At 42.1% G+C, this 14,867-nt stretch overlaps 1 long non-coding RNA gene across 1 annotated transcript in view; it reads right to left on the minus strand.

Moving 5' to 3' along the window:
• Nucleotides 1–6,357, minus strand: part of LOC111821911 (uncharacterized) — a 266,274-nt gene extending 259,917 nt beyond the window's left edge. The window contains exons 1-2 of the long non-coding RNA XR_002825249.1: nt 6,278–6,357; nt 4,278–4,544 (exon numbers count right to left, since the gene is read on the minus strand). This is a non-coding gene — a long non-coding RNA (uncharacterized LOC111821911). The remainder of the gene's footprint in view (nt 1–4,277; nt 4,545–6,277) is intronic.
• Between the last annotated feature and the right edge of the window lie 8,510 nt (nt 6,358–14,867).

A 14,867-nucleotide genomic window follows, 5' to 3' on the forward strand; every position in this document is an offset into this window, starting at 1 on the left:
CAGACACATGAAGAAATGCTCACGATCATTAGCCATTAGAGAAATGCAAATCAAAACTACAATGAGATACCATCTCACCCCAACAAGGCTAGTATTAATCCAAAAAACACTAAACAATAAATGTTAGAGAGGTTGTGGAGAGACTGGAACACTTACACACTGCTGGTGGGAACATAAAATGGTACAACCACTTTGGAAATTGATTTGGTGTTTCCTTAAAAAGCTAGAAATAGAAGTACCATACAATCTAGCTATCCCACTCCTTGGAATATATCCTAGAGAAATAAGAGCCATCATATGAATAGATATATGCACACCCATGTTCACTGCAGCACTGTTCACAATAGCAAAAAGATGGAAACAACCTAGGTGCCTATCAACGGACAAATGTATAAACAAATTATGGTATATTCACACAATGGAATACTACACAACAATAAAGAACAACGATGAAGCCGTGAAACATAACAAAGAGGAATCTGGAGGGTATTATGCTGAGTGAATTTAGTCAGTCACAAAAGGACAAATATTGTATAAGACCACTATTATCAGAACTCAAGAAAAGGTTTAAACACATAAGAAAACATTCTTTGATGGTTACCAGGGTGGGCAGGGAGGGTGAGTTATTCACTAATTAGATAGTAAACAAGATTTATCTTAGGTGAAGGGAAGGACAGCACACACCACAGAGGAAGTCAGCACAACGGGACTAAACCAAAGCTAAGAAGTTTCCTGAATATAATCAAACACTTCGAGGGACAGAGTAGCAGGGGCGGGGATCTGGGGACCGTGTTTTCAGAGGACATCTAGGTCAACTGGCATAACAAAGTTTATAAACAAAGTGTTCTGCATCCTACTTTCTTGAGTGGCGTCTGCGGTCTTAAAAGCTAGCAAGCAGCCATCTAAGATGCATCAATTGGTCCCAACCACCTCCAGTAAAGGCGAATGAAGAACACCAAAGACACAAGGAAAGTATTAGCCCAAGAGACAGAAAGTCCACATATACCAGAGACTTCATCAGCCTGAGACCAGAAGAACTAGATGGTGCCCGGCTACTATCAGTGACTGCCCTGACAGGCAACACAGCAGACAGTCCCTGACTGAGCGGAGAAAGGGTGGGATGCAGAACTCAAATTCTGGTAAAAAGTCCAGACTTAATGCTCTGACTGAGACTAGAGGAAGCCCAGAAGGCATGGCCCACAGACTGTCAACCCAGAACTAAAACAATTCCCGAGGCCAACTCTTCAGATAAAGATTGGAGTGGACTGTGGGACATAAAATGATACTCGTGAAGCACGTGCTTCTTAGCTCACATAGATTCATGAGTCTAAATGGGCAGCTTCTGTCCGGAGGTGAAATGAGAAGGCAGAGAGTGTCAGGAGCTGGTTGAACGGACGTGGAAAATCAGGGGTGGAAAGGAAGAGTGTGCTGTCACAGTATGGGGAGAGCAATTAGGGTCACATAACAATGTATGTATAAATTTTTATATGAGAGACTAACTTTAATTGTAAACTTTCACTTAAACTACAATAATTGAAAAAGAAAAAGAAAAAAAAAAGCAAATGGAGAGACAGTGCTGTCAAAGTTCAAAATGGTTTTTATAACATTTCTTGTAGGTAAAAACCTTGGATAAGAATTTCCTCTGTTGTCTCGTCTAACTTCCCTCCCTGCTTTCGTTGTTCCTTCATTGTGCATCTACAGAAAGAAAATGACCACGGAGGATAAGAACTGAAGAAAACATGGACATTTCATCAAAGAGTTTATGGCATAGTAGCAGAGGATTAATTGTTAAATAAATAACACAAATAATAAATGCCATAGGGAAGAAGAAAGTAAATTATATTTTTAATTGGAAGTAGAAAACCCCATTAGAAATGGTCCAAATCTTAAATTTTTCTGATTAAAAAAATAGGCTGACTTCATTGATTTTGTTTTAAACTGTCTACTGTGCTTAACAAATAAAATGAAAACCAAAAAAGAAAGTAAATACACTATAGGTCTTGATTTCATCATCAAGAAACCACTGAGCCATCACTTTATATTTTAGCTGAAAAGCAAATGGATAAAATTTTGAAACTATGTCTAAGTCAACTCATCAGTGACAGTATTGAAAATAGAAAATTGGAACAAAATAATTCTAGAAAGTAGCTATTATCTCAATTTATAGATATTCCTGTAAGAAAATGGAAGGGCCACATATTCCAAGATAAAGCTATAACATTCAGCAACATGCTTATACATAGCAAGACTTAATATATGTTTGTTCAAGTAAATCATACTTAACTGGATAAAATAATTGAATAGAATATATTTCCCGAGAAAAACATATTTAAATATGTGCAGCCATCTGTCCAAATTAACTTTAAAAATTTTAGTGAAAATTTTTGGTTCATATGGCTTGAAACTTAGAATAGTTAACTCAAAAAGCTAAAAGTACTAAAAAGTCACTAATTCACTGTAAAAGCTAATAACAGTATCTTTCATTACATATTCACAGGTGTTAAGTCCTCTGTTTTTTCTTGCAGATGCTTTTAAAAAATATATTCCCCACAACAACCCTATGAGATAGGTGCTGTTATCTCCACATTACAAATGAGGAAACTGAGACCCATAGAAGTAACCTGGCAGTTGGTAATTATCAGTTAGTAATCTGTCTGAAGCAAAGGCATAACTAAGCCATGGCAGGTAGGGCGCATGCCCTGGGCAGTTATTGAGGAGGGACGCTAATGAGCAGTTTCTATTGGCCATCACAGTTTCCATCACCAGCTGTGAGAGATCATTCAGCAATTTTAAACTAATTGCCACAGGCGTTATTTTCCGTAAATAGGCCCCTGACTGGGATTCAGGTCTGTTTCATTCCAAAGCCAGTTTCTAAACCTCTGAGCCCAACTCTGAGTAGTCATTAGAACACATCGAAACATATTCACTTCAGACATTTATAGGTAAAACACTTGTTAAGAAATAATACTGTACTCTCCGCCCCGCAAAAATCATTCCAGCAGATAAACTTTTGTGGAGAACATTTAAGAGAATCTGATATTTCCATACAGTACACCTTTTTAAAAATATATTTACAGAAAATTTAAAGCATATTTCCTCAACTAATATTCCTTGAACTAAGCATTCATACAAATAACTGCAATTAATTCACATGAAGTTTTCCAAGCAGTAACTTTTACTGTTCAACAATTAAAAGACAAAAACAAACTTCACAAGAGAGAATGTACCTGAATTCCAGGAGCAATCAATAAATAATAGAATCTTAAAACTAAATGATTTCTTAAAGTATATTTAACCTAATCTTGATTTTATAGACAAACTGAAGCCCAGGGAAATAAGTAGCTTACCTGAGTTTATACAACTAGAAAGAAGCATATCATAATGCATTTTTACTTAAAGCAGGTTAAAAAATATTTCCAATTCCCAACTTCTTTGACTAAACCTTAACAATTTGTCAACTATACTAACATACTAATGATATTCTCCATCTGGAGGATTTAAAACCACCTTGAGCCAGAATCATTTTGAGGATCAAATACTACAATTTAAATCATTTCAAAGCAACTTAAAGAAAACTCTCACCTCCCATGGCAAACAACTGCTAAACAAGAAAGTAAGCACCGTATCAAAAGAAACTTTTTATATTACTAACAGTATTTATGTGAAATTTTAACTGCTTTCTCACAGAGATCAACAAAAATAAATCTTAATGACAACTATAAAAAACTTGATATATGCCATAAAGACTAAACAAATTTACAGAATCTGTTATTATATAGTCAAAGTTTTCATTCTGATAGAACTTATTGTACTTTGTATTGAGTCCTGTGCATTAGAAAATCATTTATTTCTGACCATTTTTGGATTTTGTTTGTCAAAATGAAGTACCAAAAAAAGCAAACCACGAGAATGTTCTAATACAGAGACACCGATCACACTTAGATATTTTAGAACAAAATCAATCATAAATAAAATAGGACACTTGCCTACTGGACCCATCAATGTTACATAACTTTCCTTAGTGATCATGTAATCCGCATTCATTATGTGTGCTAATGTTGAATTACACATTGTAAAATTAATAATGTTTCATCAGAAGTACCAAGATCATCATTCCAAATAAAAAAGGACTTATAAAAACCAGCTCAAAACAAGGAAATCCAAAGTCATAAATCCCTTTGATCAGGCAACAGCTCAAAATAACTAGACATTTCTCTAATAACATAAGCACCAGTCCAAAAATGAAGTGCTTTTGGAGTATCTAAAAAGAAACATACCTTCTTTAAGGCAGAGTATTCCCAGTGCTCAAAATGTAGTAATCCACATAGTGAAGGCATCATCAAAATCACATTTAACTTTCAAGTAACTCCAAATGAAGTATGATAATTTTTCACCCAGGAATGACTTGATGTTATGATGGTACTTCCATATTGTCTGCTGATAGCAAGATCCATTAAGAACAATGCAGTATGGAGAAGGTCAGTGTTAGAAAGTACTCCAGCAACTGAATGGTGCTTTCTAGATGCTGATAACAACAGTTACACCTATACAAATAAAATTAATTAAGGTTAGCTTCCAAGTCATTCAACACACTCAGTTTCTAATTAAACAAAAAAAAAGTAACACAGCACTTGTATATTTCGGTGTTTGACCCGAAAGTTCAAACTGACATAGTTCTAGCTCTTGAATCATTTCTAGCTTTAAGTTTTAAATACTAGATGCTACTACACAAAATGATAACTTTAAGAAGTTAAAAATAAAAGGCTGTGTTTGGGTGTTTCCCCCATCTATCAGCCATACCGTGAGTTTGATGTTTCATTTGTCTTGTCAAACTGGGGAAAGGCGGTGGATAAGTCACAGGATGTGAACAAAGCCTCTAGGATTAGGGTGGGGATACAACAAAGAGGGAAAGTGGAGAAGGTGATAAATACCTTGCTATTTGGAACTATCCCACAAAACATACCTGAGGCAAATGACCTAAATTTACACTGTAAAATTCAAGAAGTTTGTCTCACACTTTCCCGACATTTAAACACATGACAGTTAGTTGTACATCTGCCCACCTTTAACAAACCCCCAACTTCTACCTCTAGGATGTCTTTTCTATTAACCAAGAGACAGGGCAGGATAAACAACTTTGGTGGTAAACTGGAAAAGTGCTGAAAGAAATTTTATATGAAGTGGAGATATTTACTACTTTTATGTTAAGTGGAATGCTTACTAATTGTTGAGTGTTTGCCTCATGTAAGCAACAACCAATCTAGACACATTCTGAAGTTAAGCTACTTTTAGGAAACAAAGTTAGGGAGTCTCCCTCTGCCCATAAACACGAAGGGGAGCACTCAGCAACTGCCCGGAATCTCCACCCCGCAGAAGCAGTTACAGCCATCCCACTTTTAGGCGGGCGGGCGTGGCTGATAGAAACAAAAGGTTAAAACACAAAAGGCGGGGCGGCTGGCCAGGTCTCAGGAACTTCTGGGCTGCTGTTCCCCTTCTATTCTGACGCACTGAAATTTGGGGACGGTATGTGAAGTCAAAGAGGTGATAATGGATCACAGGGATAGCATAGGTTATTCTGAGTGGGTCGTGGAACTAAAGGGGGCGAACAGGATGGCGGACTCTAACTAGTGGCCCATTCCCCATCGCTTTCATCCCCGCATCTCTGACAATCTGGAACCTGTGGCTTCCTCCACCCCACTCCAGCCCCAAAGAAAACTTTCTGAACTCTTACCTGTTTTTTGTAACCCCCTCGACCGCAAACACAAGGGTCCAATCTCCTACAACCCGAACCTCTTCTAAATTCTATTGTTGCAGCCTTTTGTATTGTGCGTTGGAGCTGCAAAGCGCTCCGCAGACAGCTAAGTTATAAAATGCTGAGGAAGGGACCCCCTCCACACACATCCATATCAAGGCCGGGGCTCGGACAGGGGTGGGACTGGACTTGCCCCATCAATTTCAGGATTATTTCCATCCGATATACACACAGCTGGGAGAAAGCTAGGCAATGCCCTTTTTAGATACTCTTCTCTCCTTCCCCCCAGTTCCTCATATAAAGAAGCACATGAGACAAATGCCTGCTTGGCTTTTGCCTATTCAAAATAAAGAAATAAAGCAATCTGTTCAAGTTCGCTAAAGAACAAAAGAGAAGAGAACCGGGAAAACGAGGTACAAACTTAGCAGCCAAACTTTGCCACTGTCTACCCCCTGTCCTCCCAAGGGCGGGGAGCAGGACGAGTTAAGAGGAAGACAGATAAACAGGACAACAATCCCCACTCACCTTCTCCACTACGTCGCACTCTGAAGAGACATTTCCCTTGCTGCAGTCCGCAAGGCGCTAGGACAATTTTTTTGTGGCCTGACAGCGGAGAAAGTCGAGGCGGCAAAGTTGAGAAGGAGATACCCCAGCGTCCGGGTGAGAGGGGAGGAGAGAGAGTTCATCAGAGTTCCCCCTTTTGTTCCAAGTCCCAGAGCAGACAAAGAGGCGGCGAGCGGCGGCAGGTTTCTCCCTCTCACCCCTTCTTCCTTTCTCCCTCCCTTCCCCTCCCCGCCCCCTCCCTCTCCCCGAATCTCCCGCCCGACTAGGGAACCTCGGAGGCGAGCCGGGGCTGCTCAGTCCCCAGTTCCGCGCAACTCTGCCCCTACTCTCTCCTCCCACTACCACGTCGAAACTTTCTCCAGGAGATGCTTTTCCTGGTCCCCTCCCCACCCACCTACCCGTTTACTGTCCCCCCCGCCCCAAGGCGCACAAGTCTGCGGGGGAAATCTCCAAAAGCATTGTTTCCAGGAGATGCACCTCTTTGTTTGCACTTTCCCTGCCAATCAGTGTGAACAATCCACTTTGGCATCGAGTTTCGGTCCGTTTTTCATCATCCCGAGAGACAAAATGTGAAGGGTAGGAGGTCACCCCAGAAGACAAAGTTGCTTACACAATCAGAGGTGGGGCACCCACTAGGCTCTCCATCCCAGTTCCTCCCCTCAGATTCACTACCCCCCTCCAACCCCAACACATCAAAACAATTCAAAGGGGCTCTAAGTGTTAGAAAACTCTCCTCCTCCACCCACCCCCACCCACGCTGTCCCTTTGGAGAACCCTCTAATCCGCAGGACAAAGCCCAGCTCGGCGTCTGGCCGGGGCCTCTACTCCTCGGGGCTACCTGTTGCTGCAGGCGCTGCGCAGCCGGGTCCAGGGTCTCCAAGGGCATACTCCCAACTCCAGAATCGCGCCAGCACTTCCTAGTCCCCGAACTCCCCCTCATCTCAAACAGCGACAGACGGCAAAGCTCTCAAGGATGACTGTGCTCCCTCGGACCCTGGAGCCGAACGCTCCAAGACCGTCTCATCCCTCCACCACTCAGTCTTGTCCTCGCCCCAAAGACCTGATTCGGGGTCCCTGGCCGCCTCCCCATTCTCTGCCCACTGGTGCGGGATGTCCCTGCCGAGCATCCCCTCTTCTAACCCCTCCCCCAAAGCCTGGCCCGGGACAAATCAGGTGTCTCCGACCGGGACCGGCTCCGGAGCCGTCCACAACTCCTTTCCCAGTCGTTCCCCAGCCTCCAGAATTGGGGACCCCATCCTCATTCCACCCCTCGACCATCATCCCAACTGCGGACCACTATATCATTGGCTCGCTGAGTGACTCAGAACAGCTCTAATTTTCCTTCTACATCCCACTAGAACTGAAGAAGAGGGAAGCCGGGAAGGTGAGGGAAACAGGAGAGACCGGGACCCGCAAGGGGCAGCAGTTTCTAGGGCAAAGGAAAAAAACATTCCAAAGCAAACGCCCACTCTCCTGGAGGTATCCGGCCCTTCGCACACCTTCGCCTCCACCCTCTTTCCTTTCCCCATCCAGACTTCGAATCTTTGCGGATTGGTGAAGTTTGAGGGCAGAGTGGTGGCGTAGAAGGAGGCTTGGAGGACATGGGAGAAGTTTGCAGGGCTTGGGTAGAGAGGGGTGTGCCTGGGGTGGAGGAGATTTGGGGAGAGCAAAGGGCCCCTGCTCGGTCTGGAATGCCGCTGCTGGCGGTCCCTACACTCGCCTCGCAACTCCCCGCCAGATCTCTCCCCTGGAGCAGAACAAAGACACCGCGAGGAACGCTTCTGTCCTCGCCTCGCCGCGTGCGCACCCCGCCCCGTGCTTCCCTCGCACGAGCCCACGCCGCTCTTAGAAACTTCGCAGCCCAACTTCCCCTAGAGTTAGCACGCGCGGCACGGGGGACAGAGGAGGAAACAGGGACGGTCGCATCCCGAGACCAGAGATGCCCTCTTCCCTGTCCTCTCCCGGACGATGAGCACCACCCCTTGCGCCACTAGTTCTAGCCCGCGCGCGGGGCGTCCCGCGATTCAGAGGCGAGAAGAGCACGCGCTTTCCCCGGCTCCTTAAGAGAATGAGTTTCTGTAGTTTGGACTCGTGCAGCGCTGGGCTTGGGGTCACAGAGAAGAGGTAGCAAATAGATTTAAAAAAAAAAAAAAAAGCAGCCGCTGAGAAGGCGGAGAGCAGCGGCTTCGGCTGCTGCGTGAGGCCGAAGGCGCAAGAGCCAGCGCGAGTGAGAGCCGCGCTCGTCCGGCCGAGTTCTTGGCGTGCCTAGTCTGGTCCTCTCATCTCAGCGAGCCGCCGCAAGGACACAGAGTCGGGCTTCCGGAAGGCCACGGCGTCTCCAGGTGCATTGGCTTTCTCCCTTGTTGGGAGCCCGGACACCTGCGTGGCCTCCTCGTGGAGCCCTGACTCTTTGGGGCACCCACTCGCCTACGAGAAGCTCAGAAGCCTCAACTTAGGTTAATTAAGAATCCCAACGCACCACAACCAACCACAAAGAGAAAACAGCCCCCACCCACTCCTGTCTGGCACATTTTCCTCTTTGTTTAATTATGATGACTTCCAGAATTCTCTTTTTGAGAGAAGCCTACCCTCCCCCAGACAAACTCTTCCCTTCCGCTATCCTCAGGGGTTCTGCGTGGAAAATAATGAAAAGTCAGTACTTCGAGACAGTTCTATCCTGTTGCCTTTCGGAAATACTCGAGTTCATAGGGTAAATCAACTAAGTTTTTAGCTTCTAAATAACATCCAATACTCCACTGACTGTTACCGTGTGCTAATTCAATCCGTTTAAACGTTACCGATCCTTTAAAAATATGTTTGTTTCTCTCTCTCTTTTCTTTTTTTCTTTTTTCTTTTTCAGGGAATGAGGAGGCAAGGCCATTTGCTAGGTGAAAAGTCAATAGGCCTTAAGAAGCATTTTCTCCCTGTTGCCTATCTTTATGTGTATGACCTATTCACTTGCTACCTTTTAAAAGGATGCCATCACATTTTTAATATTTTTTTTTTAAAGGTAACATTTAGACTCAAAAATGGATATATCCGAGCAATGGGCTTAAAAATCCAAGTACCCTCTCTGTACTGATAATGCTGGAGCTCTACGTGGGGCTCCAACCAAGTGTCATCAGCTTCCTCTTAGCAGGTGAATGGCATCTTACTGCAAGCACCTGCTCTCTCTGCCTCTTTGGTCAAGGGCTTCCTCTGACTGCCAGATCCCACTTTGCCAGGGTAGGAGGACAGGCTGGAAGTGCCAGGCAGTTAATGCCCCCAGGAGGAGCCCTCAACCAATCAAGGATGGGAGTTGGTGGAAAAAACATCTGGCCTTCCTCCCCACATGGTGGGACTAAGCTAAGTTGTATTCAACACTGTTTCCTGGAGATTCCCCATTAGGACTGAGCCTCAGTTGCCCACAGCAGTAACCTACTCTTTAAGGAATTCTGAGTTGGCTTCCTTCCTAACTTGTCTCACTCCCCTAATGTAGCTTTCTGGGCTCACAATCCAAACAAATTACAATACTTGCATTCAAATCCTGGTCTCAGGGTCAGCTTCTGAAAGAATTCAATCGAAGATACCTCTTGTATGTTTTTTCTAAAGGGAGGAATTGATTCTATCTGGGGAACGAAGGCATAGGACCGTATCTTCCCTAGAAAAGGGATTATTTCAGTAAATGGGAAATGTTTGAGTTAGGTGGTTCATTTCCTATGTGTTTAAAATGAGGTATTTTACAGAATAAAGTATAGAATTAGCGATAGGTAGAGTCGTATTTCTTGTGTGAAAGCTTTGTGCACAGATTCATAACAAAAGAAATTCCTTTAAGTCTAATGCTAGCTAAGAGCAATGTAAGAGTAAATACTATAGAAACACCTTGTAAAAAATGAGTTAAAAGTAACATAGCCAGCTTTTGGTTGAGCCTTTCATGGGAGTGAAGGTGTATGATAAGCACATCCCATACCGTGCCTTCTATGGCTGGGTAGCCTAGTCAATAATATTTCCGTTAAGAGATCCTATAGTCTCTTTCAGCTAACTTCTTACAGCATAAATTGGCCAACAATTGGCAACAATTATTGTAAAATGAAACAATAAATCTTATTCTCCTCTTAGCCACCATTATGAATAAGTCATCAAGTGCTCCCATAATCATGGAAGTTGTCAATGATTTCATTTTCTTGGATCAAAAATCAATAGCCATGGAAGCAGCAGTCAAGAAATCAAATGAGGTATTGCATTGGGCAAATCTTCTGCAAAAGACCATTTTAAAGTTTTAAAAAACAAAGATGTCACTTTGATGGCTAAGATGCATCTGACCCAAGCCATGGTCTTTTCAATTGCCTCATATATATGCAAAAGTTGGACAGTGATTCTCGGGGAACATCTAGCTCAATTGGCATGACACTACTTATAAAGATAATGCTCTACATTCTACCTTGGTGAGTAGTGTCTGGGGTCTTAAAAGCCTGTGAGCAGCCATCTAAGATACTCCACTGGTCTCATCTCTTCGGGAGCAAGTGAGAATGAAGAGAACAGGATACAACGAAAAGATTAGTCCAAAGGACTAATTGTCCACAGCTACCAAGACCTTCACCGGACTGAGTCCAGTACAGCTAGATGGTGCCCGGCTACCACTGCTGACTGCTCTGACCAGGATCACAACAAAGGGTTCTGGACAGAGCTGGAGAAGGATGTAGAGCATAATTCTAACTCACAAAAAAAAAAGACCAGATTTACTGGCCTAAAGGAGACTGGAGAAACCCCGAGTGTATGGCCCCCAGACACCCTTTTAGCTCAGTGGTAAAGTTACCTTCGAGGTTCACTGATCAGCCTGCGAGTGGACAGCCCAGTAAAACCATGAGAGTAACGAGGTACAGGAGTCCAGTGACAAGGCCCAGAAGGCAGAAGGGGAGTAGGAAGCTGATGATAGGGAACACAAAGTAGAGTAAGGATATTCTTGATGTGTTGTGAGATTGTTAACCATTGTCATAGGGCAACATTTGTAGTAACTGTTAAATGGGAGACTATTTTGTCCTGTAAGCCTTCATCTTAAGTGAGAATAACAGCACAATTAGAAGAGCGTAGTCAATGTCACTTAAATGTGTATGTAAAAAAAATTTTTGAAATGGCGTATCTTTGGCTATGTGTATTTTCACAAAAAAAAAAAGTTGAGAATTTAGAGGGTTAAAATGTTGTGGGGTTGTTAACCAATGTCATAAAACAGCATGTGTGTTACTGTTACATGAGAAACTATCTGTTCTGTAAGCCTTCACCTGAAGTACAATAAAATATTAAAAAAAAAAAAGTTGGCCAGTGAAAAAGGAAGACAGAAGAAGAGTTGATGTGTTCAGACTGTGATGTTAGCGAAGAATATTGAGTATACTGGGAACTGCCAAAAGAATGAACAATCAGTCTTAGAAGAAATACAATCAGAATGCTCTTTAGAAGCAAAGATGGTGAGATTTTGACTGGCTTTCTTTGTATATGACATTAGGAAAGACCAATCTCTCAAAAAGGACATCATGTTTGGTAAAGCAGAGGGCCAACGAAAATGAAGGAAACCTTCAGTGAGATGGATTGACACAATAGCTGCAGCAATGGACTCAAACATACCAATGATCATGAAGATGACGTAGAATCAGGCAGTGTTTCATTCTATTATACATAAGGTCGCCATAAGTGAGAGGTGACTTCCCAGCAACTAACAACAACAATGCCGTCCCTAGCTCCAGAACTTTCTCCTTCTTAGGCTGCTTTTACCTGTTTTTCTTAAATTCTCACTGTGGTTGTCATTAGTGCTGCTCACCAAGTTTTTTCTTGTTCTCCTTCTAAGTGCCTGAAAGGAATGCAATTCTCTACCCACACCTGTTAGGTGTGGCCTTGTGATTTGTTCTGACCAATGAAATATGGGCAGAAATTATATGTGTCACTTCCAGGTGACAGCTTTAAGAGCCAGTGAATGATTTCACATGCTCCCTTTCCATATGCTACTGTGCCAGGCAACATTCAGATAGGGCTGCTGCTAATTTAGCCTGGGTGCCAGAGTGAGCCTCCAGCCAACCCTCAGTAGTCATTTAGTATGGGCAAGAAATAAACTTTTCTGGTCATAAGCTATGGAGATTCTGGAGTTGTTTGTGACCACAGCTTAACCTAGCCAATTCTTACCTGTTCAGATGCTCCCATTCATTTCTCTTTGCAACATTACGCCTATGGTTTCTTCATGGATTTTATCTATTAGAAAGTTTATACTTTCAGGTGAACTTCTCGGACTTCTACCTGAACTTCAAGTTTAATGATACTGTGCTGGGTAAGTTGTTTTTTCCTTATGAAAGCTTACTTTATCTTCTTATTAAAAAACATTACCAACAAATTATGAAGGAAGAAATAGGATTTTTATGGGGTCTGATTACACTTCATTTTTGTATCTCCCCACAGAAAGTAACTTTCCTCAATTTTATTTTTGTCCTTGACTTAGCAAATTTCAGCGCCTTTTCAACCAACACCATGAGTTCACTGAGTCTTTATCCTAGTATGCTTTAAACTAGATTTCTTTAGATGAGTCACTTCTTCTTTCTTAAACTTGGTTTTTTTTACCTAATCCAACTGAGACATCATTACCTACCTCATGGGATTGTCACACACAATAAGAGATACCAGTAAGTTTCCAATACCCCATGGCTTTCCTTACAATGTCCCTGTGGCCGAAATCTTTACTAAGAAGGCTTAACCTGTTCAGAAATGTGTTTCATTTTCTTCATTTCCAAGCGACAATCAAATATATCACAAAAACATTTTTTTAGAATAATTAACAATCCATCTTTTTCATATCCCAAAAGATACCTAGAAAGTTGAAATCCTGTTTTATTTCTAAGCACTACAAATTGTTGGTCTTACTTACTCTTATTGTTGTTGCTGTTGTTTTTAAGTGTTCCCATTTCCTAGGGTAAGATCCAAGCTCCATAGCCTAGGCTTAGCATGTAAGGCCCTCCACACAAAGCCCTCCCTCTCTACCTCTCAACCTTTATTTCCCACCAATCTTTGACTCTCACTGTCACTCTGATATTACTAAACTGCTTGTAGCAATGCTGTCTCACGCTTGTCTGCTTTTACTCATGCTGTTCTCTCTGAAAACATTTGTCCCACCTTTTTCCTATTTCTGATTCTCACTCACCTTTAAGATCCTCTAAGCCATCGTCTCCTGTGGGAAGCATTTCCAGAACCCCTCAGTTGGACTAAGTGTCCCTCCTCAGTGGTCTCATCATGTATCTCTGTTCTTCCGGGAGGTGGTAGGATTTTGTATTACAAAGTGAATTTTGGAATTATCAGCGTGGTGTGTGTCACCTGGCTCTCTCACTCCCTAGCTCTGTGAACTTCATCAAGTTATTTCACCTTTTTTGAACCTCTGTTGCCACAAGTAAAATGACATAGCATTACCTGCCTCATGGAGGGATAAAATGTCATCAAAAATGTAAAGTGCTATTGTGAATAGTGCTGCAATGAACAATGGTGTACAAGTATCTGTTTGAGTCTCTGCTTTTAAGTCTTTTGGATATACTGTATATCCAGGAGTGGAATTGCTGGGACATATGGTAGTTCTATTTTTTGTTTTGTGAGGAACCTCCACAGTGTTTTCCACAACAGCTATATCATTTAGCATTCCCACCAGCAATGGATAAGGGTGCCAGTTTCCCCTCATCCTCACCAACATTTGTTGTTTTTTGTTTTGTTTTCTTTTTTTTTTTTTAATCTTAGTCATCCTAATGGGAGTGAAATGTTATCTCATTGTGGTTTTGATTTGCATCTCTCTGATAACTAGCCAAAAGATGGAAACAACTAAATGTCCATCAATAGATGAATGGATAAACAAAATGTGGTACACATATGCAATAGAATACTACTCAGCCAGTAGGAGAAACAGAATCTTGATACATGCTACAATATGGATGGAGCTGGAAGACTTTATGCTGAGTGAAATAAGTCAATCACAAAGGGACATATTGTATGATCTCATTTATATAAACAGATAAAAACAGGCAAATGTATAGAGACCAAAGTTTATTAGCAGTTACCAGCACTAGGAGGGAGAGAGAAAAGGGAGGTTATTGCTTATGGAGTACTGAATTTTAGCTTACAGTGATGAAAAAATTGCACTGATTAAGGGTAAGGTTGCACAGCCAATTAATGTAATTGCTGTCAGTAAGTTGTAAACCTGTAAAAAGTTGAACTGGCAAAAGTTACGTGATAGATACATTTACAACTATGACAATAACAACAAAAAAAAGAATAGCTGCTGAGGCTGGTTATGTACAACCAAACACTTCATGGGATTTGGTTCCTTGGTTTGGAGGATTAGGGTTATGGTTTCAGTGGGACATCCCAGTTAACTGGCCTAATAACGTGTTCTGTGCTTCTGTTTTACCTCCTAGTTCACAGCGCAGTTCCTGAGGTCTTAAAAGCTTGCAAGTGGCAATTCATGGTACAACAGTTGGTCTCTATTTGCCTGGAGCAACAAAGGAAAAAGGAGAGTCAGGTATAGGAGGAGAAAATGGAATGTGTGAGTAATTGT

This window comes from Trichechus manatus, unplaced genomic scaffold (assembly GCF_000243295.1).
Source record: "Trichechus manatus latirostris isolate Lorelei unplaced genomic scaffold, TriManLat1.0 scaffold00115, whole genome shotgun sequence".
Lineage (NCBI taxonomy): Eukaryota > Metazoa > Chordata > Mammalia > Sirenia > Trichechidae > Trichechus > Trichechus manatus.